Raw genomic sequence first — 13,658 nt, 5'->3', positions numbered from 1 at the left:
AAGGGTAACAACACCTCCTCCCTCTTCGCAGCCTCACTGCCCGTGCCCCCCATAGGTGTTCCTTGGGACCTTGGCACATGCCAGCTCTCCCCCTACACTTCTTCCCCTGTGGGCTTGGTGGGTGAACTGCTGATCTTTCTTCCCCTCCCACCTGCTCCCCAACCTCAGGGCCCAGCCAGGACCCAGCCTGGGGTTGGGGGGTAGTAGTCAGGTGTCACATTTAACCCCTGCAACCCTGGTGTCCCCGGCCCAGCGGAGAGGCGGGAAGCCCTGTCTGGGGCGGATCTCAAACCTGTTGGACAGGTTTGCGGTTCCCAGAAGTGGCCCCGGCTCAGAGGCAGCCTAACCGAGCCTGGCAGGATCCAGCTCCCGGTCAGACCCGGCGGGAGGGAGCTGTAGGGCCCTGGAAATCGCCAGCCAACGCCGGTGACTGAGGACGCCTCGGGGCAAGTGTCAGGTGGGCACAGAGGGGGCGTGGTGGCTGGACAGGGCGGAGTCGGCTCCGTGTGTGCGGGAGGACTGGTGGAGCCGGGGACAGAGGTTGGGACGAACCGAGGGACAAGGGGACAGCGATCGAGAGAGAGACTCGGGGTGGGGGCGGAGGAAAGACGGAAAGTGACCGGAGGCCGGGGGACACGGACATGGCTCGTGGGACCTTGCTGCCTCGGTTTTCTGTTCTGCACCCTGGAGGCGCCGACTGGGTCTCCAGGAGGAGAGAAAAAAGGAGAGCCGGAGAAGAGATGGGAAAAGGAGAGGAGGCGGGGAGAGGAGGGGAAAGGGAGCCGGGAACCGACCACTGGGCTGGGGGGAAGCGGGTGCAGAAAGGAGAAGTGGTGAGGGACCCGGGCCCGGAGGAGCCGGGAGGGAGGAGGCGCTCCGCGGCCCGGGAACGCTGGGGCTTTCCAGAATGTGGAGAAACAGGAAGTGGCGAGTCCCCGCCCCTGCCCCCGGGCCGGGTCCACCTGCCCCGCCTCACCTGCTCATCACCCGGCTCCTCCTCCCTGGGCGGGCCTAGCTCCGGGGTCCTTCCCGGGAGGGAAACCGAGGCTGGTGGGGGACACCTGACTTAGGCCGAGAATCGCCTGGCTCAAAGGCAAGCCCCCAGTGATCTGACCTCCATCCGTGTGAAGTTTTCTGCTCTTTTGAAATAATGATCCGCATGGGGAACTCGCCTGTGTGTTTGGTGCTAACATCTCGCCCATTTAGCAGGTGGGAACGCCAAGGCTCCGCGAGAGGGAGCCGCTCGCCAGGGCTTCTCCTGGGTCCCATTTCTGTCCGTGGTACTTCCCACGTCGAGTGCCTGAATTTCACCAATAAAAACATAGGACTTCCATCCCAGTTAGATGTGAATTTCAGATACACGGAGGGTAGTTCTTTGGTATAAATATAGCCCTAACGTTGCCTGGGCTCTACTGGCAAGAAAAATTATTCTTCCTGTACTTGAAATTCACACTTAACTTTGTGTCCTGCATTTTATATGGCGACCCTACTTCCTTGAGCCTGGTCAAAGTGTCTGGGGGACAGTCAGGTGCCCCTCCATGGGGCAGGGGCAGAGGGAGGGGTTGAAGAAGAGGCTCTTTAACTTTAAACAGAACTCCACCAGCAGACCCGTGGTCTTCTGTGAGCCTGTCCCCACCAGATGAAAAGCCTTGGTCACTTCTGACGATTGAATGGGGTCACTTAGGTGACCCCATGATCCAGACATTCACCTGGAAACATTCATAACATCTTAATACTAGGCACTGTTCATTTAGCTGTCTGAAAAATAATAGCCACTATTATCTGTGGGAAATGGAGGCACAGAGAGGTTAAGTCACTTTCTGGGGGTCACACAGCACCTAGGGCCAGGTTTTGAGCTCCAAAGCAGCATCCATTCTGGTCTCCCAGGCTGCCTTTCGCAATTCCCTGGAAATCCCCAAATCTGACTAATTCCCTAGACATCCCCAGACTTGGCAGTTTCCTCCATGCTGAGATGGCTGGACCCACCCCGGCCTGGGCAAACTGCCCCCATTTCAGGCAGAATTACCCATAGAGATCTCGTGCTTTTCTGAGGTGGACGTGGTGGAGGTCAAGTCCACGCCTTTCAGCGGCTCTCTCTGTGACCTGGGCCATCTGTGGAACAGTTCTGCGCCTCAGTTTCCCCACCGGCAAAATGCAGGTACTATCAGTCAGACCCCAAAGGGCCACAGTGGGGGCAGGGCCAGCTTCATGGGTGTGTAACTTGGGACTTCACTCAGGCCTGGAGCTTGGGGGGCTGTGCTCAGTTTAACGGTCCCAGTCTTGAAGTTCTTGCTACTTTTTGAACAAGGGGCCCTGCGTTTTCACATGTCACTGGGCCCTGCAAATTGTTTGATGGTGTTGTGTGAGCAGAAACTGGAACATGCCACCAGATGGTCCGCAAATCAGTTTATTCACCCTTTTGAAGCTTAAGTCTGTTGCTCAATTGGATTTCTTCTCATTAGCTATAAAGAATAGTTCCAGGGTCAGGGTTACAACTCAATTGCCAAAGAACGCACGCCAAAGTGAAGCTCCATCTGGATATGACTTCTCTCTGGGTCCCAGTTTCCCCATCTGCTCCCTTGTGCCTGTGGGTTTGGGTACAGGAGGTCCTGAATTTTTACGGCAAACAGATTTTTTCTTTTTTTGGCCACACCCCATTGGGTTGGGATCTTAGTTTCCCAACCACGGATTGAACCCACACCCCCTCCAGTGGATGCAAGGAATCTTAACCACTGGACTGCCAGGGATGTCCCAAGGCAAACAGATTTTTTAAACATACTCATCTTCCTTACCAGATCTGGCCTTTGAACAGCTTTTAATTTGCTCTTCCTAAGTTTAACTGTCTGGGAAACTCCTACTTGAACTTCAAAGCCTCAGCCTCAACACCCTCTCAACACCACCCTCCATGATGCCCTAGGCAGACTTTGTTCCTCACTGGCCCTATGCCTGATCTTGCAGATGGGAGTGTCTGGTCCCAGCTCTGTTTCCCCTAGACTGGAGGCTTCCTGAGGGCAAGGATGAGAACTGAGTCCTCTCTGGGGGCCCCGGACTTGTCCAGCTCAAGGCCAGGCACATAGCAGCATCCATAAGAGTTCACTGAATAGACAAGCAAGTGAAGAGGTGGCCTCTAAATTCAAGGGGTTGGACCAGGTACAGGAGGTCTCTGGCTGGCTGGTGAGGTGGGTCCAGCAAAAGGCGGCAATGTCTTCATTCCCTGCTGGGGAGGGGGTGGTGCCTCCTGCACTGGCTCTGTCTGACCTGCCAGGCCCAGCCCCTGGTGGGTCCAGTAGTTGCCAGTCACAGGAACACAGCAGGCCTGTGCCACAGCTGAGTCCCATCCTGTGCCTGACAATGAGGCAGATCCCAGCGTTGTTTGCATGAGGCCCCTGGAAGCCCTGATGGGGAAGGAGACAGCAGGGAAGCCACTCAGGTCTCAAGGCCCCTGCCTGAGAGGATCCTGCTTTTCTCAGGGTGGCCTCTGGGGCTAATCAGACCCTGTGTGCCTGGCTCCCTGTCCGGGGGCGGGTGGTCCCAGGACTCCTATTCTAGACTGGAGATAGATTAATGAGCAGACTACTATTGGTAGGGAAGCAACAAAGAGAGGGAGCATGATAGGGGGACCCAGGTCCCTTTCAGATGGTTGCGAGGCCAAGGTCTGGGCTGTCCGAGAACCCCAGTGGCTGAAAGGTCAGGGTCAGAGTGCACCAGGGGAGGGCAGAGTTATGCAAAGATCTGCAGGTAGGCATTGTACTTCATGCTGCAGAGGAGGAAACTGAGGCTCACTCGAGAATTCGAGCCCCTTCCAAAGGCAGAAGGGCTTCAAGGGGCTGGGGGAGGGGGGTCACCGCGAGAAGGCCCCGCGCCCAAACCCCGCCCACCAGAGGTTCCGCCCCCACGGCATGACCGGAAGTGCGCGAGCCCCCCCAAGATGGCGCTCGAAACCCGGAAGTGAGCGCTGCCGCGGCGAAGCTCGGAAAAACGGAGGCGCCGCGGGCTCCGCGCCCGGCCGGACCCGGGTCCGAGGTGAGGCGCGCCCGGCTCCACCCCTGGCCCGCTCCCGCTACCCCTACCCGGCCAAGCCGCTCTCCCCGGCCCGCGCAGGCCATGGCACCTCGCGGCCGCCCGCGCCCCGAGCCGGGGGTTACGGAATTCTGGGGTTCCGGGACCGCGGGCGGGGGGAGCGCGGCGGCGTATCCCCGCCCTCATGGGCGACCCCCTGATCCCGCCCTCCGCCGCGACCCTCCCGATCCCGTCCTTCGCAGTCAACTCTAACCCGGTCCTCGGCGACCCCGGACCTTGCGCCGCTCCGTCACCCCCGCCTGACACCCGCCTTGGCATGAACCCTGAAACAGGGCGACTCCCAACCCTTTCCTGTCTCTTTCCTCGCTGATTCCCTGATCCCCCTCTATCTGGCGGTCCCTGGTGATACCCGGACTTCACTTTGGTGACCCTTGACCCCGTGCTTCTCTGCTACTCTCCTGCACTTGGTGATTTCCTGGCTGCTCCCGGGTCATTCCTTGACTCTTCTCTTCTTGTGACTCTCCAGCTCCGTAACTATAGCCCCTCCCTCTCTGGGTGACCCCTGATCTCAGGCTCCTCGCAGATTCCCACCCTTTCTCCGCAGTGACCCTTCTCCCCAGATTCCTGCAGTCCTGGCTTCTCCGCCCTGCGTTTTTACTGGTGCGATCCCATGGCCTTGGGATGGGACCCTTGCTGGTATAAATTGAGCAGGCAGAGCATGTTGGGTGGGAGTGTCTCCTGGAGCTGGGCGGGGAGCGCTGGTGGGCAGAGGTGGCCCCCACCCCAAGGCTGCCGAGACCTGGAGCCTGTGGAGCAGTAGCCTGTGTGGATTGATGGGGAAGGTGAGGTGTCCTCCCAGCACCAGAGCACTGGCAGGGAGAAGCTGGTGCCTGGGAGCAGAGGCGTGGATAGCCAGGCAGGAGTGTCTAGCATCATGTTGTTACATTCTGGAAAGGGAGAGAGAGCTGAGTGTGGGAAGTGTGTTGGTCCTGCCTACCCTGGGCCTCCTTTCTGCCTGTCCACTGCCTGATTGGCCAGGTATGGTCCCCTCTGTTTGCACCTGGCCTGGAAGCTGTCTGGGAGGAAGCCTGCTGGCAGTTGGAGGGGTGGTGAATGTTGCACCTGTGATGAGGGGGGCTGGTGTTGGACAGACTTCAGGTGGGAACCTGCCTACCTCCTGCCAGGCTAGGTGACCCACCTCAGAGGCCAGTGTGGTGGATCTGTCCCTGCAGGAAAGATTCGAGGCAAGTGGGGTTGGGCCCCCAGAGTCCAGAGGGAAGAAGGGCCACCTGTCAGAGGCTGAGGTTCCAGGGAAATCTGGAAATCCAGCCTGAGCTGGATCTGACCCTGATTTTGTGTCCCCGCCTGGGGCTCTGTGTACCTGACTGGGGGCGGGGGGGCTCAACAGTTACAGAAGCTGCAAGCAGAGGAGTGGCTGTGTACCCCATCCTTGGGCTGAGACTTGGGCCTGCTGGGCGGCCTGGGGAGGCCACTCCCTGCCCATCTGCACTTTTTCTTCCAAAGGCCCTGTATTTTCCTAGGGGAGTCCCCAGAGGTGGGTGATGGCTCCTCAGGGCTGTCTGCTTGGGCCCTGGGTGAATGGGCAGGAGATGGGTGATCCCCGGACACCCCTGAGCCGGGGAGACCCAGGTGGGCATCGGACAGACCCTGGGGAGTCTGACAAGCGTGAGATGCTATCCCCAGGGACAGCCAATGTGAGGACCTAGGGGAAGGCATTCGGGGATTTCAGAGGACGGGAGGGCCCTTTGTTTAACTCTGCCTCTGAGCAGATGTCTGCTCACACCTGTCTGGAGCTGGACCTGCCGAGTGTGTGTGTGTGTGTGTGTGTGTGTGTGTGTGTGTGTACGCGCGCGCACATTTGGGGGAGATGTCTATGCTTTGATAAGCGGGTGAGGGGCTTTGTTTCCAGGGGAACCTGTGTGGCAGAGCGCAGAGGAGGCAGTTGGCTTTGAAGTTGGGGTGGGGCAGCATTGGCCTCAGGTGTGCAGTCCAGGGCCAGGTCTCTCCAGCTGCCTGACCACCCCGACCCTTGGTGGGGTGGGGAACAGAGGCTGGACCGCCACTGCGGACATGACCAGCTGGCTGGCCCAGCTCATTTCTAGTAAAGTCTCAGAGCACCCCCCACCCCACCCCCACCAACCAACAGGAGCTGGGCCGGAAACGCTGACCCAGCAGAGGGCTCTGGCCTCATGAGCGAGCCGGCTGGGAATAAAGAGGCAACTGTGTCCAGTCTCCAGAGGCTGCCTCCCTCCTCACAGGGCCTCTGCCCGGTGAAGCTTTCACAGTTGCTGGCGGGGGCGGGGTCTGCCTGTTCCTCATGTGGGGTCAGGTCATGGAGAGGTGGGGGCACCTAGAGTCTGACACGAAGAGTGGGGACACGGGCCCCCTGGGCAGCCGCACAGGTCCAGGGTGTGTGTGTGAGTCTGCCCACGTATGTGCCAGTGTGTGTCTGTGGACACACATGTGCAGCAGTGCACGTACTTGCTGGAGTGTGCGTGTGTCACGTGTGAGTGCTGCGTGCACACGTGTGCGTGGTGTTGCCTGTGTGCATACATGTGAGAGTTCATGCATGTGTGCCTTGCGTACGTGCAATCAGTCAGTGGGCCAGCTTGGAGCATCTCCAGCCACTTTTCCGCAGCCAAGGGCTGCGTGGTCAGGCTCAGGGAGGGCTGGCTGCAGCCAGCCGCCTGGGGTGGCCAGGAGCAAGGTCACTCAGGCCCAAGCTTGGCCAGCCCTGCTCGCCCACCATCTCCCTGTCTGCTCAGCCCAGATACGGCCTGGTGTCTGTGGGCCCGTATTCCCCCTGGAACTGCCCTCTCCCCTGCTGCTGGCAGGTCAGTCCCCCTTGGGACAGCTGAGCAAGGCTGGGACAGAGCCAACTTTCTGCATCTTTCTGCCATGGTGACAGCTGCCAGCCTCCCTTGCTGGGGGGTGTGGCTGCCCTGTCCTCAAGTGGGTGTCTCAGGTGAGGACGATTTCTGATGCTCTGGGCTGGCCCAGGTACCCACTGCTAAAGCCTGTCATTTATATATGGTGATGTGGATCCTGAGAACACAATGCTCAGTGAGGGAAGCAGACACAGAACGACACGCACGGTGCGATTCCACTGATGGGAAACGTCCAGAACAGGCAGATCCACAGACACAGAGAGTAGGTTCCTGGTTGTCAGGGGCTGGGGAGGGCGTGGGGGAGACTACTGATGGGAGTGAGCTTTTCTTTTGGGGGTGATGGAATGTTCTGGAATTAGATGGAGGTGGTGGTTGCACAAGTCTGTGGATGTATTGAAGGCCACTGTGCTGTTCACTTTAGATGGATGAAGTATATGGCACGTGAATTGTGTCTCCATAAAACAGAAAAGTAGTTAAAAGAGAGAGACAAAAAAAAAAAAGACAGCAGGGCCTGGCCTGGGGTGAGTGGGTGTCGGCTGGCCCCACGAAGAGGGCAGAGGAGGTGCTGTCTCCCTGTTTTATGGAGGGTGAACAAGACTCCCCTGGGAGCTCCCCAAGCCCCAGCTCTGCCCTGACAGCTGCCGGCAGGAAGTGGGCTTGTGGGGAGGCAGGCTCCTGGTGCAGGGGTGCCTGAGCCGGGTGTGGGCAGTAGGAGGTCCAGGAGCCCCTCCCTGAAGCCTGGCCCTGTGGGAGGAGGCGCCCTGGTAGCTGTAGATGGTAGTGCCCTGATGCTCCTGTAGGCTCCCGGTTGGCTGCGATACCCGGCACGTTTCCCCAACCCCTCCCCCTCCACCCCCCCATTACTGTGACTCCTCTCCGGTCAGCCCTACACTCCCCCTGTGCTGCCCACGGGGCAGAAAGGGAGTCCACGGCCAGCTATGCTGGGACACTTCAGGGAAGGCGTTGACTTGACCCCTGCAGGGGGTGGGGCGGGGGAGCAGTGGTCACCCAGTACCTCCCTGGGTCCTCAGGCACCCCTTCCGTGCCAGGCGCTGCCTAGCCTCCCCTGGGCCCCAGAGAGGGGCAGGTGCCTCCAGCCTGGCCTCCGTCCCCAAGTGAAACTGAAAGTGGCCTCCCTGGCCTTCCTGCCGGGCCACATCCCGGAAGGCTGGCGCCTGGCATTTCCCGGGAGTCCCGGGTGGGTGGGAGTCACAGCAGGCTGAGGTCAGAGGCTGACCCAGGAAGTGGGGACGAAGTGGGGAGGAGTAGTATTGCGGGGCAGGGGGCCTGTGTGGCTCTGAGTCACAAACTCGGATGGGGTGAGAGTCCCGCCCAGAGATGCCCAGAGCCAGCAGGAGCCAGGGCCGCCCCCCCCCCCCCGCCCCCGGAGGTGAGGTGCAGTGAGGGAAGGCTGATCTAGGAACTGTGACAGTAGGGGCAGGGGTGGATGGACAAGCCTGAGCACTCCGCCCCTGAGCTCTCTCCTATTCTGAACATTCGGGTGTGTCCTCAAAGATCAATGCCACCAGGGCCACTCTTCCCCAGCTTGAGGGTGTGGCTTCGCCCTGGAAGCTGCAAAGTGGGGTAAGAGACCCCTCCCTACCACCTACCAATAGCCCTGTGGGGGCCCTTCTGCTGTCGCTTGGGGTATGTCAGCTGACTGGAGATTTGAGGGGGGGTTTCATCAGATTTGGGAGCTCAGCCTGTTGTCTGGGGGGCAGGACTCAGAGTGAGTGAGCCCCCAGGTGGGCGTCGGGGGCTGTCCGGGACACCCTTGGGGGTGGGTGATCTTTACCGTGGGAACCTGGAGGAAGGCGCCCCATGCTGGGACAGAATTGGAGTGCAGCTGCCCCCACCAGATCCAGACCTGCCACTTGACTTGCAGAACCTGCCCATCTAGACTCCCCAGCACATTCCTGCACTTGAGAGGGGGAGGCCCCACCAGCCTACAGCTCCTCCGTGGCGCTGAAGAGGCTGCCCCGTGAGGGGCCACTGGGGGCTTCATCACCTCCAGGCACTTCTGGGGTCTTACTGTGCCTAGCCCTACCGGCCACCTGTCTACTCACGGGCTGTGTCCTAGCTGTGTTCTGGGGTCAGCTCAGTAAGGGCCCCGGAGATGCCCCCGTCCTGATCCTGGGACCTGCAGATGTGTCCCTTCACATAAAAAGGGATTTTGCAGGTGGGATTAAACTAGGGGCCCTGAGATGGGGTGACCCTGGGTCCCTGGGGCTCCAGCATCATCACGGGGTCCTCATGAGCCGAGGACTCTCTCCAATGAGGCCAAAAGGGACGGAGGGTCAGAGTTCAGTGTCTGTGTGCTGCGACTGCGGCTGCCCTAAGCATGGGGCAGCCCCTTGGAGAGCTCTGCCCTGCTGGCAGTGTCAGCGCTGAGCCAACCTTGGGAGACCCAAAGCCAAGGCTGGTAAGCTTGCTTGGACGTCTGACCTGCAGGCCTGGGGGAGGATTTGAGTTTGTGGATGCTCATCTGCACAGGAAAAGCAGACATAGGCCTGTTGGTGGGTCTTGGGACCCCTGCTGCTGCGACTTAGGAGTGTCTGCCCTCTTCCCAGCACAGACCCTTTCTCCTGCGGCACAGGGGTGCCCTTTGGCTTGGGCGAAGGTCTCTTGTGATGTTCTTGGCACCAGGCTGGACCATAGGAGCCCAAGGAGGGCGCTGGCCAGTCTCACCACTCGCCCGGGACTAGTGTGATCTAGCCGTGGGGAGCACCCTCCTCTCTCCATCTCTGGGCTCTCCAAGGAGCTGGGCAGAGGGACGTGGTGTGCCAGCTGGCCTGAGACTCTTGTCATCAAGCAGCAAGCGTCAGGAGGAACAGACTCTTCTCCCTGCCGACCCTGGACATCAGTGTCCAAGGACTAGGATGTCAGGCCTGCGGGATTCAACTTAATGTCCACTCAGGGGAGGAAGATCCGGGGGTCCAAGGAGACCACAAGCTCAGTGTATCTAAAGCCTTTTCAAGACCACGAATAAACACGAGCCCTGAACAGGCACTTCCCAGAAGAGGAAGCCTGCGTGCATGTGCCCTGTCATCATGGGCAGCCACTCCAAACCTGTCCACACAGATGCAGGTTGGAAGGTCCATCAGCTGCAAGGGGAGGCCAGCTGGAGTGCCATCCTGCGGGCTCTCTCCTGATAAGGCTGGACTGCACCTGAGAGTGGGGACCAGGGATCAGGGCCCCGAGACCTAGGCTCAGCATTTCCAGCTGTGACTAAAGAAGCTCCTTGTCCTCATCCCCCTTCCCTTCTGGGCTATTGACTAGGTATGAAGGGCTCCATGCCCCTAAGCTGTGTCCTCAGAGCTGGTGGGGGTGCTGGCTGACCTCCCGAGGGCTGTGAGACTCTGACAGGTCCTTATAGATTTGAGGTGGCCCTCTAGGTGTGGGAGCTGCTTTGAGAAGCACCTGGCTTGCGGTCGGCCCTCAGAGTACCCTCGGCCAGCAGCTCTGTGCCCGCTAGCGCACAGGTCTGCGGGCGCAGACACAACCAGCGCAGGTGACCCTGAATCGGTGCCCACAGGACTCAGCCTTAGGGTCTCCTCTTCTACATAAACGTTCATTTCCTCAAACATCACTCCGTCACCTGGGTCTGGGGTTGGTTCTCCTCCAGCTAGGGTTTGTCTTTGCCTTCCATCTGAACGTCCATGGGCGGCTGTAACAGCTGACCACAGGCTCAACTTAAACCACAGGGATTTACTCTCCCAGTTCTGGAGACCAGCTGTCTGAGATCAAGGTGCAGCAGGGCGGTGCTCCCTCCACCCACTCCAGGAAAGGGTCCTTCCTTCCTCTCCCAGTTTCTGGAATGGCCTGTGGTCCTTGGTGTCCTGGCCTTGTGGGCACAGCACCCGTCTCTGCCTCCATTACCACACGGCCACTCCCAGGGTCTCTGTGTCCAGATTTCCCTCTTGTAAAGACACAGGCCCCACCACCCCATCTTAACTGGTTTTGTCTGTGAAGAGCCTGCTTCTAATTAAGGGCCTGTTCCTGGTGGACCTGAGCTTGGGGGTCACCCCTCTCTCCAGCATGCCTCCTCTGTTCCGTCATTTCCGCCCACACACGCTGGGCCCTCCTCCATAGCCCTCTGCCTCCATTGCCCACCAGCTGGCCCTGTGTCCCCATGTGTCCCACCTGAGTACCTGGCCTGGTCAGTCAGTGAGGAGGGGCCCCTGAGGCTTCCCTTGGGACCCACCCCCTCCCTTTTTGGCCCACCCACGGAGATGGCCATCCAGGGGCCTTTGCCCTTCCAGGGGTCCTGACAGAGTAAGCTATGCCAGCCAGCCCAGATGGGACCTCAGGACGTGGCCAGTGCCCCCAGAACAGAGCTCCTTCCCCTTGCCTGACCTTCCCTACCCCTCTGCCCCTCCGACTGCAGCACATCCTGACCCAGCTGGACCCCTCTATCAGGAGTAGAGGAGACTCTCCGACTACCCCTGCTGGGGACTGACCCTAGGCTTTCTCTGACCAGTAGGGCAAGAAGGGGCGTCCGCACCCCAGCCCTCCCCCAGACATCCCGGACCCGGCCCCCTGATTCCACCCAGGCCACTGCCCCCACCAGCCCCCCAACTCATTCCCCCATCCCAGATCCCAGGGCCAATGCTCAGAGTCTAGCCGAGGGGTGGCCAGAGGGACTGCTGTCCTGTGGCCTGGGGGAGACTGGCAGGTCCCTGATGCCTGGAGAGGGGGTTCCTGGGGGGCCTGGTAACACGTGACCACCTGGGCCCAGGCAGCACCAGGCAGGGGTCCGGGTGGCTGGTTCCGAGGGTGCCTGGGAGGCTGAGCCCTTAGTGCGCATCAAATGGCCCACTCTTGGGGCACTGGCCCTGCACTGAGGTCTGGCCAGGGCACCGAGGTGAAGTGGGCTCAGCTGAGAGGCAGGAGTGGCCATGGTCACCCACCAGCTGGATGTATCCCAGGGATCAGGCTGCCCCAGACCTGGCCTCTTCCCACATTCCATCCCTTGCCCCACCATCGTCCTGTCCAGGCCACCAATTCCTTGATCTTTCTGTTGTACAATGACTCATTTGAAATGTGATCTCAAAAGGAAATCCTGCAACTCAAAGCTGGATGAAGTGCTGGCCCCTCCCCGAGAGCACCTTGCGAGCAGCCCTGCTGCACGTGCCATGGGGCTCACGTCTCAGCAAACATATGCTGTGGTCCGGCCTCCTTCATACCCGGATAGTGCAGCCTCTGAAGCTTGGGAGCTGGTAATGCTGTCCTGACCCCAGGGAGGTGGGCAGGTTGGGGCCGCTCAGCAGAGGTCAGAAAGTTAGGGGATGGGAGGACTGTGTTTGAGTGTGCAACAGGGTGAAGTGGGCTGAAGTTGGTGGTGGGGCCCAGAGATGACCTTGAGTCTGGGCATCCAAGGACGGCGATGCTGTAAGGGTGGCCTCTGGGGCTGTGGGGATGGTGGTGGGCACAGTTTCAGCCCCACCCCAGCCCCTGACAACCAGGAACCCACTCTCTGTGTCTGTGGAGCATCCTGTTCTGGACGTTTCCCGTCAGTAGAATCACACCCTTTGTGTCCTTCTGTGTCTGCTTCTCTCACTGAGCATTGTGTTCTCAGGGTCCATCCACATGGTAGCGAGTGTCAGGGCTTCACCCCTTTTTGTGGTTGAGGGGTGGTCCCAGGTGTGGAGGGACACGTGTGTTGATCCATCACCCGCTCGGGGACACTCGGGCTGTATATGCCCTTTGGCTGTTGTGGATGTGAGTGTTCAGGTTGCTGTGTGGGTGTGTCTCCATTCCCCCGGCTGGACACGTGGGAGCAGGACTGCTACCTCCGAGGTTACTGTGTAGCCAGGGGAGGTGCTGCCAAGCCCCAGGTGGCACCATGTCCCCTCCCCCCATTTGGGTTCACGATCCCCAGCGGCCCTCTTGACTCGCAGCCCCATTGATCCCCTCCCCACAGCGCCCCCCCAGGTCTAGGTCTGAATGCTCTGCTTGGTCAGAGAAGACCTCTGGGGTCCCCAGGGCATGCCCCCCCACATGTCTTGGTAGGACAGGACAGACAGGTCCCGTCACAGTAACCCCCCTTCCAGTCATGACTTCCCCATGGAGCATAGAGAGGCCTCCCCACGGGGACAGCCTCTTCCTCTGGAAGGATGTGATGCCCTGGGTTGTGATGTGGGGCCTGAGCCTGCAGGGCCAAACGCTCAGAATGGGTGTAACACAGGCCTGGCCTGCTGCCAGTGGGGGTCCCTGGGGCTCCATGCACCCCAAGGACAGCCCAGGGGTCCCCCTCCTGTGCCATTCGGCCATGGTCTCTGGATGGTGCTTCCCAAGGGAGCAGCCCCAGCCTCTGCAGGTGTGGAGCTGAGAAGCGCCTGGGAGTGAGTATAGGATTGGCCCCATGTAGACCTGTTGAGGAGTCTCTTAAATCAAGGAGCTTGAATTGAGGTTTTCTGTGATAGCGCAGTCACTTGAGTGGCTTGGGGTCTTGGAGGCTTCAGGTTCTATGGAGCTCCTGACAAGCCTTATGCCCAAACAGCCCATTCTCCTGATGATCAGACTGAGGCTCACAGAGCTCTGGGCCCCGAATCTTTGGAGGTTATCCAACCCTTAGACGTGGAGCTGGGTTTGACCATCCGCTTGACCGAGGCCACGGGTCCCAGAGCAGCCATGTGTTCCTCCTGGTGCCGCCAGGTCCTGCTGAGAGCCGGGGGGACTGGCGTCCTGCCAGCCTCTCTAGCCGAGGCGGGGCGGCCCAGCCCCCAG

General features: G+C 60.0%; 1 protein-coding gene across 5 annotated transcripts in view; it reads left to right on the top strand.

Annotated features, from left to right (window-relative positions):
• Window positions 1–319: 319 nt before the first annotated feature.
• Window positions 320–13,658, top strand: part of SBNO2 (strawberry notch homolog 2) — a 42,276-nt gene continuing 28,937 nt past the window's right edge. For 3 of the 5 annotated variants that reach the window (XR_015167334.1, XM_086411292.1, XM_086411290.1), the window contains exon 1: window positions 3,874–4,023. The gene's annotated coding sequence lies outside the window, so the exon portion shown is untranslated. Of the gene's footprint in view, window positions 458–3,873; window positions 4,024–13,658 lie in introns of those variants that run through there. The other 2 variants (XM_086411291.1, XM_086411294.1) reach the window with 2 other exon arrangements.

The sequence above is a fragment of the Bos grunniens genome, chromosome 7 (assembly GCF_055505025.1).
Source record: "Bos grunniens cultivar Pamir isolate PY7600 chromosome 7, Bosgru_T2T1.0, whole genome shotgun sequence".
Classification (NCBI taxonomy): domain Eukaryota; kingdom Metazoa; phylum Chordata; class Mammalia; order Artiodactyla; family Bovidae; genus Bos; species Bos grunniens.
This window is presented reverse-complemented; position numbering and strand designations above follow the sequence as displayed.